Source organism: Limanda limanda, chromosome 2, assembly GCF_963576545.1.
Source record: "Limanda limanda chromosome 2, fLimLim1.1, whole genome shotgun sequence".
Taxonomy (NCBI): Eukaryota; Metazoa; Chordata; class Actinopteri; order Pleuronectiformes; family Pleuronectidae; genus Limanda; species Limanda limanda.
The window spans coordinates 21,138,174-21,152,420 of record NC_083637.1 but is presented as its reverse complement, the minus strand read 5'-3'; positions in this window follow the sequence as shown (position 1 = coordinate 21,152,420).

The following is a 14,247-nucleotide window of genomic DNA, read 5'->3' as shown; positions in this document are numbered from 1 at the left end:
TCCTGAGAAAGTACAGATAAACACTGTGCCTTGAAGTAATAGATATTAAAACAAGGGTAATGAGTTTGCCAGATGCATTGCCTCAGTTTCCAAAGAGAGGAAGCCAAAAGGCCCTAAAAGTCAACAATAAAAATTCCAAAACGATTCAAAAATCTGAGTAATATGCTCTAACTTAGCAAGAATAAGATGCATGAAAAACCTAATGTGCAGCTAATAGGTAAGTAGGCGTGGTGCTAATGCACAGATTAAGGCCCTGTCCTCACAAATGCAGACAGTTTGCAGATTAGAATAATTGGTTTCCATGTTTCCATGTGTTCATGTAAATCAGAGCCTGAGGGAAACAATGATGACGTCACAGTTTATTTCAAGCATGCACAATATCAAGCTCATCCGATAAACTCACTGAGCATGTTCACAATGTTTTTCTCTGGTAGACGGATCGCTGATGGAGACTTTAATGCCAGCTACTGGACCGGCATTCTTACTGGAGCCTCTGTCGTGTTTTTTTGTTCTTGTCTGGACGGAGACATTTTGTAAAATAATGGTTGTGTAGACAAAGATTTGAAAAAAAATGAGGGGGAAAATTCATAAAAACTCAAGCAGGTCACAGCAACCAACCTCACCCTCCCCCTCTGTACCTGCAAGGCCTCTTTCTTCCTCATTCTTAAGCTCCCTCCACAACCAACACACACACACACACAGACACACACACACCTGAATGTTGCAACAGGGTAAATAATTTTCTTCTCACTCAGAGATCAGCTTATTACTGCGGTTAGAGCTGTGTGATAACTTGCAGGATTTCCCCCCCATCTGACGCCGAGCAACAGAAGAACATCTGCAAAGAAACACAGTAGATAGAGAAAATCCCATCCAGACACAGATTATCAACTGTTACTGCTCCGCACCGCTTTATCTGACTTCCTTTTAATGTACTGCCCCTTTCTCTTTCTCTGGCCACCACTTTTCCCCCAAAAACAATCCTGCTGCATCACTGATAAGGAGATAATGAAGTGGAGGGAGTGTGTGTTTTTTAAAGAGTATTTGTGACTTTGTTTCTTCTCCAGCTTCTTATTCACTGAGATAAACACGAGGAGGCGCTATCACTTTGCACCAATTCCTTCGATACCACTGATGGCTTTGTTCACTGGAGCGACGCCACGTTGCCAAATGATGGGACAGGGCTCTGCTATTCTTCCATTATATTATATTATGGTCTCCATCACCATCAGGCATTGTGAGAGGTGAATACCTCAAACCTCTGACATCACATCATTTGAGTCAGTTTAGATTACAGAAGAAATTTAAATGAACCTGCAGGGGAAGGTTAAAGCTGCAAAAGAACACGTATCTTTTGTTCCTGCGAGCTGCCCAACCCCTTGTGGGAGTCAGTTTGCTACTTTGAGGAAATATTTTTCAAAAAAAGATTGACCTGTTTCCTGGTTTGGAAGATGTGCCGTTTTAAGGAATAATTTTGGCAAGGTTTCCTTTGAGTTATATAAAGAACACATATTGTAAAAGTCACACCATGGTTGTGAGTTTCTAATACTGACAAACTGTTTCACTTCTCCATCACACAATCCATTTTTAGACTTATTATAAAAATTAGTTTCCATCAGTTCCTCATTCACTGAAGTTAAAAACATGCTTTATATCCCATAACACGTGTTTTTAACTTCAGTAGGTATAACAACCATTTAAATTATATGATTGCTCTACCTTCATACGTGTGACTTTCAACTCCCATGATGCAATCTTCTGCATTCGGGTGCACTTTTCTATATTGTCCACTGAGGGGCAGCAGCATAACCAGCGAGCCGGTTTTCTCTGCAATCATCATGACTGCAATGCCAGCCAAGGTCTCTTTCAAGGACACACATCATATCTGCAAAGTCACATGTAAAACAGGGCGAGGCTGCATGGGCGTTTTCTGCCGGAGCAAAGACAGTCATTCAGACGGAGGGGAAATGCTTTTTCTTTCACCGGGTAGCTTTACACCAGACACTATGGCTCACACACTGATTTCACTATTTGAGGGTGAAACTTTGATTAAGAGCAAAACGATGACAGCCCAGCCACTGTCTTTGTTGTCCTTGTTCATAAACATATACATTTTCTTACCTGAAATGTCCTCATTATGTGCTTTTAAATCAAAATCCATGTGCTATTCTAAATAGCGCTGCATAGTTTTGTGTGAATATGAAGGGTGTACTTAGAGAACGAGCAGAGCCTTCAGAACTCTCCCCCAGCCTCACCTTTTTATAGCCATCAAATATGCATGGCCCCTCTGAGTGTACATACTGTATAATGTATTCACGAAGCTCCACTGCACTGGGAAGCTCACCCCATCAGCAGTTTGTGTGTGTATGTGTGTGTCAGGGACAAGACAGAAAACATAATCAATAAACACTGATTCATGGTCTTATGGAAGAAGGGAGTCATTTTACAGAGTTTCAAAGGAGAGAGACAGAGAGAGACTGTGGGTGGCATGTTTTGTATTTCTCAGCAATAGTGCGTGTGTGTGTGTGTGTGTGTGTGTGTGTGTGTGTGTCATAGTTAAAACATGAAAGTATTATATATTATATATATTTTCCATGTGACCATTCAACCACCATCTTTTACCATCTGCCATCAAACTCCATTAGCCTAGAAGTAAAAACCCTGCATTTCAAATCTCACCGTTTCCTTTTCTTTCACATGTATAGAAAATGTTTTATCACCAAAAAAAGACAGTAGGATGCTGCACCACACCTCAAATGTCTCTTGAGAGCTAAAGTAATATAACTCGAAGTAACAAATAGACTCTGTAGTTTTTTTTCATTCATGTAAATTGTTAATAAATTGTTGGCCACCCTGCTGTGTAACATATTCCACATTTGCACAATTTTTCTTTTGTAGCTCCCCCAAATCAAAGGCAAGAATTACACATATACCAGACTCCGAAGCCATGGTCTCCATTTTCGTATTTGGTACACACACACACACACACACACACACACACACACACACACACACACACACACACACACACACACACACACACACACACACACACACACACACACACACACACACAAACACCCTCTCTATTTGAACGTGAGCCAGACATGCTGTAAAACTGTGTCAGTGCATCTCTATCATTGTGAGCTGGATGGAGTGTGTGAGTATATGTTTACCGATCCTTATTTGGGCTCTGCATTGACAACCATTCATTAGGGACACCCTAACCTGATTTTCATTTACTCTTTTTAAATTCTACATCCTAACCGCCTGCCTTGTCTACTTACCCTAATTCCAGGGGTCTCTATATAAAACAGGATCAAATATATATCTCTGCCTGCGTCTATTCAACCCTTTGAACATGTTGTCCCCTAACATTAATCATGACAATTCCATGCCTAACCCTAACCTCAACCTGACCACAATTCACTGTTTTAACCTCTAACCTTAACCAGGAACTTCCACCTCATTAGGATCAGGCTCTGGTCCCCATGAGTTCTACTAGTCCTGACAAGGTCAATGTTTATGCTGGAGAAAAGGTCCCAAAGAGGTAACAAAAATGTGCACAAACACACACACACATTCACTAACACACATACACTAACACACGTACACATTTTGCAAAGATATTTAACATACTATTGTTATAACTCTGAGGAACATGGGTGCTAATGTAACTACTTCACCCTGCCAAGTTTGACGACAGAGGGTTTTCTAATTTAAGGAACTCTGCTTTCAGCCAAACTCTTTTGGCTATTAATTAGGACGACTCCACTGAGCATCCAACAAACACACACTCACACCCCAGTGCTCAAGGGAGTGGACAAACACACAAACATATTCATATGTGCAAAGATGCACACACACACAAAGTTAACGCTCTAAGAGCAGGAGTGTGGGGCTGGTGGTGGGGGGGGGGTCTCTCATACATGCATCTCACGCATCACTCGCCGTGTTGGCTCTTCTTCTTCTCCTTCTGTTCATCTCTGCAGTCAATCCAGTTTCTCTCCTCTGACTTCAGTTCAAACAATAGCTGCTTGGACACTTTAGTGTGCTTCTAACACAGGTCCTCATTTTGAAGTCCTGTCTGATATGTGTCCCTTGTGAAGCCATGACACAATTGGATTTAGGCTGAAAAGGTAAAATCCCATTTCCTTCTGCTACTCGACAGAATGAAGAGAAAACCACTTCTTCTCTTTGGTTGGGCAGTTTTTACTCTGAACAAACCTTGTTAACATTTCTGTTGGTCTTTTTCATCATTTACTATACAAAATGTTGCTTTTATAATTAAAGTACAGACAATCTTGATCTGTCCGTCTGTTTGTGTTAAGTATTTCAATGCAGTATATTCTACAATATTCTACTTTCAGGCAGACACAACCTGTCCGAGTTGCTCTGAAACTGTCTCCACTGGAGTTTGTCTCCTCCGGCAAACTGGACACTTTGTTCCTGATCCAAGTCTTTGTGCTTCCTTCAGATTCTCCTGGTGGGTGGCTGTGTGAGGGCAGTATCGCTTTGTCACAAGAAGCTAATGTAAGCATTCACAGCAGTCTGTGAGATAGCTCACACTCACTGCTCTTTGACCACGCTGCCATTTTAAATTTGGGACACAACCGCAGATGTTGTAATTAGAGCTGCTCAAAGCTGATGAGCTGCCGGATCAATCCATCGACTGATGTGCAATCATCAATTCTTCTCTGTCTCCACGTTTTATGGTGTCCAGTGAATAGTATAACACAGTCTCTGTGACAGTGTTTAGTACAGGGACGTTTACACAGGTGTATTAATGGAGAACACAGCTGCAAAATCCATAACACATATGCAGGAGACACAACACCACAAAGCAGTTGTGTTGTTACTTTTTGCATTGTGCCTGTGTGAGACGTCTCAGCCCCCGTAGTTTAGACTTATATTCAGTAAAACAAGTGAATACACTGGTCGAGATCTTAATATGTAATTCTTTATCCTTTCAGACAGATCTAGTTATAAATTCTGGTCACAGCAGCTTTTCCTGACCCCCCCTGAGGGTTACCATGGCAGGATGGTCCCAGCTGCGTTATTACAGCTTTTATTCAACTGTGTCATAAATCTGCTCAGAGGAAATGTAACCCTCTGCTCTGGCTGTCCACTGCAATACCTTTCATGCTCATATTTTGCTTGTGTGGTGGGTGGTGTGTGAATCCGGCTCCCACCGTCTAACGGTCACGTTCCCCTCCTCACTGCATTGCTCCGTGACAGTTCTACTGCACTAGCTTTCTAGGGCACGATGCGCTCCACTCTGGATGCTTTCCAAATGTTTTTGTATGGGAGAGTGGGGGGCCCAGCCTCCTGCAGTATTTAATTCCTATTTCAGACAGGTACAGGGGAAGATACAGGTACAGTTCTGGGGATGTGCACTGCTCACACCCTGCAGTTCAAAGATGTGGACCGAGCAGCCACCAGGGCAAAGGGAGTATACGCAACCCGAGAGGTCCAGCCCTGTTTATTCCTCGACAGACGGCACAGTGGTTAATGTCCTCGAACACCTTCTGCACTGTAGCCATGCTGGGACTTGGGCCACGAAGCTGCACCCTTTCCTTTCCCTTTTTGTCCCACTTACCAAGGGCAAGAGAGGAAATTCTGTTAAGCTCATGCAGGAACCTCACACTTTTACACTCTTTCATGTCGTTCTTTATCTTTGTTACCCACAAGTGAGTGTCGTCTCCTCACACTGGAGGGTTTCCAGTTGTCACACTGAGCTGCTTCCTTCATGGCTCCTTCGCCATGCTGTTGGACCTCGGGGAGTGAATGATCTCTTGACACCACAATATGGCGAATGCCGGTGTCACGGTTGAGTGAAATCCTAGAAACTCCAATATTGGGGATTTACATGTGTAATTAACGAGTCGTTCTGCAGGCAATGCAATCAATAGAACTGCACAAAAAACGTCAGCACACAAGTACAGTGAACACAATCCACATGCCTTTTAGTAAGGAGAAATGTTATTCACAGTAAACGTGAAAAATGAAACTCCAAATGAAACATATGGTTCAACTCATTTTGAAGGCTGCAGGAGCTAAAAAAAAACAACTAAATGTAATAGTGCAGAAATTGGTCTTGATTTAGTACACCTGTCTAGATATAAACATATCCTCCATTATTGCAAAGAATTTCCGGGTGTAAATGCATCTAAATGAAAATAAATGACCACATAGAGCACATTCACTTCTCTGGAGGAGAATATACTTTTTTAACTACAAGATTTAAATGAAGAACAGGAAACAAAACATATATTTTCCGATGCTTTGTTCCCAATGGGTCGCCTATTAAGGGACCGGTGACTGTGCAAAGTTCCCTTTTTTAAATAATAAGGGAGACACAAACAAGATAATTGATTGAGATGTTACAAATGAGATGCTGTAGAACTAGAAACACGGTCATGAAATTGACACTTTCCTTTTCAATTAGCACTCTTGTAAAATACTACAATCTTGTTTTCCACACGAATGGTTATTAATACAGGGCCTTGTCCCTTGACCACATTGATAATGTAGCCCCAGCAACTGGGTATATTGTTGTAATTAAATTAATAAAGAATGTAGTTTAGGATTATATCTCACTACTGTGAATGGACCTGAATGACAGCATCACCGGTGGTTGTTAGGAAACAATATAAATGGTTTAAATCCCTGATGCAGTCCGTCAACAAGTCAGTCAGCCGTTCAAGTCAGTCAGTCAGTCAGTCAGTCGGTGTGCCGACTGCATGAGGCCGTGAAACTGCGATGCCTTTACGCATTGCAGCAGTGCACACCTCCCTCTGTCTGGGACTTCAGAGGTCCTCTATGGGTTGATGGACACACACACACACACACACACACAAACACACACACACACGCACAAACGCAGGCACGCACGCACACACACGCACACACACACACACACACACACACACACACACACACACACACACACACACACACACACACACACACACACACACACACACACACACACACACACACACACACACAATTACACGCAATCCCTCTGCCTCCTCCTCGCCCCTCCTTCCTTCCCTCCCTTCGCCTCCTTCTCCTCCTTTCGTTCTCCCAGTGTCTCTGGGGACCTCAGAGCGCAGCAGAAATGATGGACAGCAGACTAATACCCTAAGCTAACGACTCCTCCCCTCTGACTTCACAGAATAGCCTGACAGAGGCCGCCGTGCCCTTCAGATGGAAGAAAACGACCCATGATACAGTATAAAGCAAAATGGCAAATTTGGCAATAATGACGCCCTAAAAGCCTGAGAATAAATTGAGGATGAGAACATTAATATTGTAATCTGCACTCTAAAGTATGAATATTGTGCCTCTGCTTTCCAGACACTGAAGTCACTAAAGACATCACCGGGACATGGAATCTTTTTCACCTCGCAAAACTGTTTTCTGGCTGTGAAGCAGCTCACACGGGTTCATTGTGCAGGTCATAATAGCTACCTTTTATCACACCCAGGAGTGGATGAAACCTTTGAGCTATTTTGGGACAGTAACTAAGAGACTTGCTTGAGTCTGCAAGGGGATAGGGTGAGAGCAGGGATGTCATAAAGGTTTATCAAGGAGGCGCCTCCTATTACAGATGTTAAGTGTCAGCAAGAATTTCTAGCGTCCTGTAGTTGACCCTGTCCAACGGGGAAACAATCTATTTGATGAAATGCAACATCGCCACTCTCAACACCTACACAAAAGAAAAACATGAAGGCAAGTCCAACCATCGTGGTTTGATGAAGGCACAGCGGTTCGGAACGACATTGAAACAAAACATTTTTAGATTGTACTGTGATGATATTGCAACACTGTGAGTTTTGTTTCAAGAACGTACGTTTGTATTCTTGTATCTTTCGTAGCGAAGAAGCAAAGATCAATGGCAACCCTGCTTGCAGTGTCCAGTGTGTTCATCCACTCAGTGATGGGTAGGGTTCATCTGAAGGACGGAGCCCGTAATCTACAGTTAAAATGATGTCTAAAAAAAGCTCATAATATTACAATTACATTTGATCCAGTTCACATTGCAATTCTAGGCGCAGAGTAACGACTTCTGTATGACACACTGCATCTATACTGACATGTTTGTTGCCGGGTGTGCGTCTGACGTCGCCATGTTCATTTTGTTGCCGCTTTTATATCATTATGGATTTATAACTAGCAAAATTAACATCCTTTTTGTTCAAATATGATGATCATTGGAGGCGAAGTTTAAAAGAAGTCCTGATAGCCGCCTGATTTTCTTCTTCTTCTTCTGTTGTTTAATCATGTAGAAACTTCCTACAATTGATCCAAAAGTCCAAACTATCCAAGAAAATGTTTTCATGCTGCTAATGATCCAAACCATGGTTAGTTTTATCCGGACCGATAACATTTATTTTGCTCAGATTAAATTTTCGAGACAACTTTCACATCTGTTATTCTAGTTCGAACTGAGATGAAAAGTCAGAGGGTCCAAACAAACCAAGGTAGGTACGAAAAAAAGCCCTTAGACACAGTGGCCCAACATATCCGCCTCCAGAACTAGGGATTGTAGGTCTCACCTAGGGTTCATCTGTCCAATTTGTGTCTAATTTCATGTAACAACACACACAAGTTTCTCCCCATGTGTACATGCAGTTATTGTACAGTGACGACAGCTGTCGCAGAAAAAGAAGACAACATCTGCTGCAGTTACACGATCTATCTTTCTTTCCAATGTTTGATAGAAAGACAGTTTAGGGTGGGGCTCTGTTATATGCAGGAACCCAAGCCAAGCACATTGCTCCAAAAAAAAGCTTGCATATTGTATCACGATGAATAGGATTTGCTGCAGACTAATTACATATCCCTCCACATGCTTCAGTAGTTGATACTAACAGAGGTAGTAGAGGTGGGACAGCTGGCTGTGTGTCAGCAAAACCGGCCATCTGTTATGTACAGATGTGACTGTAAGAATACATCTCGTACTAAAACCACACATTATGTGATCTTTCTATCATCTCTAGATTGGAAAATAAGATTAAAAAGACAAATGTTGGCTGACATAACACTATATGTTGTGCTACTGATGGCAGGTACTGTAACCAAAAGGCACAGTGAGAGGATATCAAAGGTTATTTACTGAGAATCTACTCATGCAGACACATCAATCGTTTGTTTTGCTGTGTGCTGCCTCGAGAAATGGCACAGCAGCACTAAGTTGCTGTCCTGCAACATAATCTACGTTTCATTTGACAGCAGCTGTGATGGAAGAAAGGAGTCCAGTGTTGATTACTGTATCAGCATTGAGCACTGGAGCAGGCGAAATGGCTTCAGCAGGTCAGATGTAAGCATGTATATGGACCTGAGGCCAAACACAGCTTTTTTTTCTTTTGTTACTAATTTTGCTGCCGAACATGTTAATACAGGCAAACTGTTGTAAGGAGTTTAAAGCCTCAAGTCTGGTATGATCACAAACTGGAGGCCATTAACAGAACTATTTGATTACAAATATTATTTGATTGAACATAGTCAAATCTATTGGTTCTTAATATTATTGTTTTCTCTAGGTTCATGGTAGCAAAGGTGTGAAAGATGTACTGCTGCTAATCATGCTAGCAACATGGCTGCAGGATGCAGGTTTCGCTTCATTTCACTGTTTCAGGCTAATTAGCAAATAGTAGCATGCTGAAAAGTAAAAAGAGTTTTCTGTGAGGATGTTAGCATGACGTTACATGACGGCAACCCAAAAGTGAAGCCAAACTGTGGCTGGCTGCAGTATATGCCATAAACCCTGACTCCTCCATGATAGAAGATGAAACGTGTTATTTGAACAAATTGCAAACTAAGTTTTATCAAAAATGCTTTCTGTCGTTTTAGGTAGTTTCTATCACAACGTACGTTGAAGTGTTAATCATGGTAAGCTGGTTTTAATTTGTTATTTGATTACAAAAAAAATATCCTCTGGATGCTACTGGCTCCAAAAGCAAGATGGCAGCTTTCTTATGCAGGACATTTTGGCCTCATTGTGGGAGGAAGTAGAGACTCGTGGTCTATCTTTACATACAATCTGTATATGTTAGCCTCGTTGATGCCCTAAACTCCAAAATGTGATGTTTTTCAACCTTAACATGAATTACATTTCTTCCAAATGGCAGCAAGGTGTTGTTAATGCCAGAGAATATGCATCAACCTAACATAAAAACAGCTTGAGGAGAGCGTGGAAACCAGCACCAGTGCAGTGTTTTCATGTGACAGCAGTGCTATGTTAATTTGCCCTTTTTGGAATGGCATCCAGTCCCTGCGGAGCTCAGCCCTACATATTTTGGGTATCAAATGCTAATGGAGTTATAAAATGGCATTCATTGTTTGTGTGTGTCTCACAGGCTGCCACACCAGCACTGGCTCAGTGTTTTCAGAGTGTGTTCGTTCCAGTAGCTCAGGAGTAGATCGGTAACTTTTTTCTATTTGGCACATGCTCATGGTGACTCAGTACTTGGACGGAAGCCACATGCACAAGGAGAATTAAGGAAAATACAGCCGTTTGAATTCCTGTTGTGAGAGTGACAAAAAAAGATCAACGACGAACAAAATAAACAAATCCCCAATACCCAATGAGTCACAGTACCGGGTGTCGGATTACCACCTGGCTGTTTGCATATTGTGCTATTCAAAGTGTTAAGTGTCCACAGACGCCCAGAGTGAAACGCTGTTTAAACCACAATAGTTTAGTGTAAACTCTGCATTTCGGTTTTAAAAGCTGTGGTCTGCATGGGATAAATATGAGACCGCATGGATGTGAAAAAAAATCGTCACTGTTTTTGAGACAATAGCACAGTGAATATGGGTCAAGAACAAAAACCTCCCAGTCTGACCTTCAAACCAGGGGACTATCAATCATAGGCATATAAAATAATAAACAAAACTATATGATAGTATGGTGGAGGGTTAGAGGACAACAACAGAGTGCGTAAGTGTGTGTGTTTGTGTGTGTGCACCCTGCAACCAAGTTTGCTCCTGTTGTTTCGAAGCCTTTCCGGGCTACAAACAAGGTGATGGATGCCTGTGCCAGAGTGTGTTGACTGGACACAGCCACACAGCCTCCTAGGTCTTGATTAATTGATGGGAGATGGGAGCAGTTTAATCTCCCCTCGGCCCTCTGGATGCTCGCTCTCTCGCCCTGTGCGACTCACTACGTGTGCAAAGTGCAGCAATGGTATAAGAGCAAGGACTTTGCAAGCATTTTCATGGACAAAGGAGGCTTATTTTAGAGCAAGAGGTTGAGGGTATCATCAGGAACAAGGTTAGGTTCATGTGATTAAAATGTTCTCTATCTTTTGTGATTGCCCTCAATCTGCTCGTGTTGCTCTGTTTGTGCATAGGACTACAACAAAGGAACCATGATATGATCATATGCATTTTCTATTACGTCCGAGTATTGTTTTCTCGTCTTAGAGGAACTGTTTAAAAACAAAGAATCTCCGTGATCCTCTGTTCAAGTACATCGCTTACACTGGTAGATTTCTACCAATGTCATCACTTCCCAGCAAATCATTTGCATCATGATAAGTTTGACAGTTTGCAATGATTTTCAAAGCCCAAGTTGCAATATTAAAACAACGAAAGCAAAAAAATACAACAGGTGATGCAACCTTTTAGAGGAGAGGATGATAGAATCTGATATTGACTTCCCTGGGGAGCTGCAGCATCAGCAGAATCCTCTCCGTCCTGCCAAGTAAATATTTTCATGTCAAATCTTGAGACAGCTGACGTTTCACCACAGATCCCTGCAGATGAAGAAGAAAGGAAAAGGTTTCAAATTATTTCAAGTGTCTGTTTTCACCTGCCTCAGACCTGAAGCCTCTTATTGTTATAACTATTTTAGAGCCTTGTTATTGTCATTTGGAAAAGAGGGGTTGAGATGATCTTTCGATGCCATTTCATGACTGACACATCTGCCCATTTTATTGCAGTTATCTGTGGATACAACACAAAGAGCTTCCTGAAAAGAAAGTAGTGGAACAGAAGAAGCAGACAACATGTTTGCTGCAAACACTAAAAGACAAAGCACAGCATGTCAGCTACTCCCCAGAGACATTCTTTCAAACCAGCTGGAAAAACTGCTATAATTAATATTTGATATCCACAACGGACTAAATGACTAGATGCAATTCAAAGGTACGCGAAGTGACAAACCCACAGATCACCCATCGCAGCCCAGCTCCTCTCAGCTCTTCAGACTATATTTAGTTTCTTTCAGCTCGTGGTTTTGGTTTTCCAGCCCTCTTCACTCTCATCAACCTGTACACCGCCTGCTCAGCACCGAACACAACATCTAGAGTGGAGCATTACATATGGTTTTATCAGCTTTGGCAAAAACCAAACCAGAGCAGAAAAAAGAGAAAATTACCCCAAATGAACACGGGTGTCCTTCTGCTGTTGTTGGTTAGTTTGTGTGTTTATGAGCACGTTTACACAAACACTACCACACGGATTTCTACGAAACTTAGTGGAAGGATGTGGTATGACTCAGTGAAGAATCCATTACATTTTGGTATGGCTCCAGATCAGGCAGCAGAACCAGTTTTTTTTTGTTGTGAGATTGCAAGGTTGGGCGTTTTGCACCATCTTCCTCAAGAATAATTCATGGATCTTGATGAAAAAAAAATCAAACAAATTTAGTCGTCTGATATTAATGTGTTTGTACAATTTGGAATACATAAGTGTTACTTGGGCCTTGGCGGAGGTATGCGCTCTACTGTGTGCCATTGTAATATTACTCTAAATCTGCTGACTGTGGAAACTATTTGCCAGCACGTACCCTGCAACCTTATAAGCCAGCTTGTGGCCTGATAGTGACAAAAGAAATCTAATTATGATGTTTAGAATCTGCATATCACATGTCACTTTAACAGAATAACTCTTTTTTTTATGAGAAAAATCTCTCTCGGACAGTTAAATATATTTTGAATTTTTTGGATCCTTTAGATTAACTTGTAAATGGTAAAAGAAGAAGAAGACATAAAGTCAAATTTTATGAAAATACTAATTGTATGTTTTTTTCTCATTATGTTTACCAGTCACATTTTGTATTTTTTAAAGTAATCAATGTGCGCTTAAAACTGGCGTCACAATTGTTTCATCTTTTGTGCATTTCGTCGGAAACTAAAGAGAAGCCTTCTGCCAGGGTGCTGTTCCGTTCATGCACTCCCTCCCTCCCCCTCTCTCCCTCTGCATGCTCTCATCTCCTCCTGCAGGAATACAGCCTCTTCCTCCGCCGCTGCAGCCTGACTCTGACACAACCGGCATGCCCGCAAACTGAGAGCCAGAGAGGAGCCACCATACCGACCCCACGTCCACGCACACAACTTGTGTTTGCCCCTCATCCCGCCGAGGCAGGAAAAATAAAGGTGGTCGTGACCCTGCGACGACGCTTTTTCCTTTTCTTCTTCTTCTTCTTCTTCTCCGGAGGGATACAGACTTGAGAGGAGGATCATAATAAGGTAAAGGATGCTCGTACCAGAAGGGGGGGCGATGTGCGGTTTTTTACTGTACGGGACAGGATGGAGGTTGTTGGTGCAGGATGCTGATGCGTCCCTAACGCAGTCTATTTGATCCAGTGTACGTGCACGGACGATGCAGTGGGTGCAGAAACACACGCAGTGCACAATACTGTCATGTATCGACGAGATTTTTGGCATACAGGTGCAGTGAGTTAAAGGGTTCACGTGAGGAGAAAGTGATGCTGCTGCTACTGCTGCAGATGATGATGATGAGGGTGAAGAAGAGGAAGGGAACCAGGAAATGATTTAAAGACGCTCGGCTGTTTTGCCCGATTGCACACTGGGCGAATGAAAAAAAAGTATAATACTAATAATACTAATACTACTAGTACTCAAATACTACTACTACTACTACTATTACTACTACTACTACTACTGCTGCTACTATTTCTAATAATAATAATGGATTGGATGAACGTTCATTCTGCAATTTGCACAGGGATGTTGGCAAAAGGCAGCAAAACTACCAGTGTTAAGTATGTCATGAAAAATGTTTTAAAAAATTGCAGTAGGTCGCTACAAACTGGGTTTAGGGCCATGCAAATCCCATGGAAATATAACAGAAATTATAGAAATATTAAAAATGTTTTTATAATGTATGTTTTTTTGATACTTCCATACTCACAACTGAGCACTCCAGCAAAAGACGGAGTCAGAAATCTGATAGAAACATGTCAATTTCCGTGTAAAGTTATCATAAATT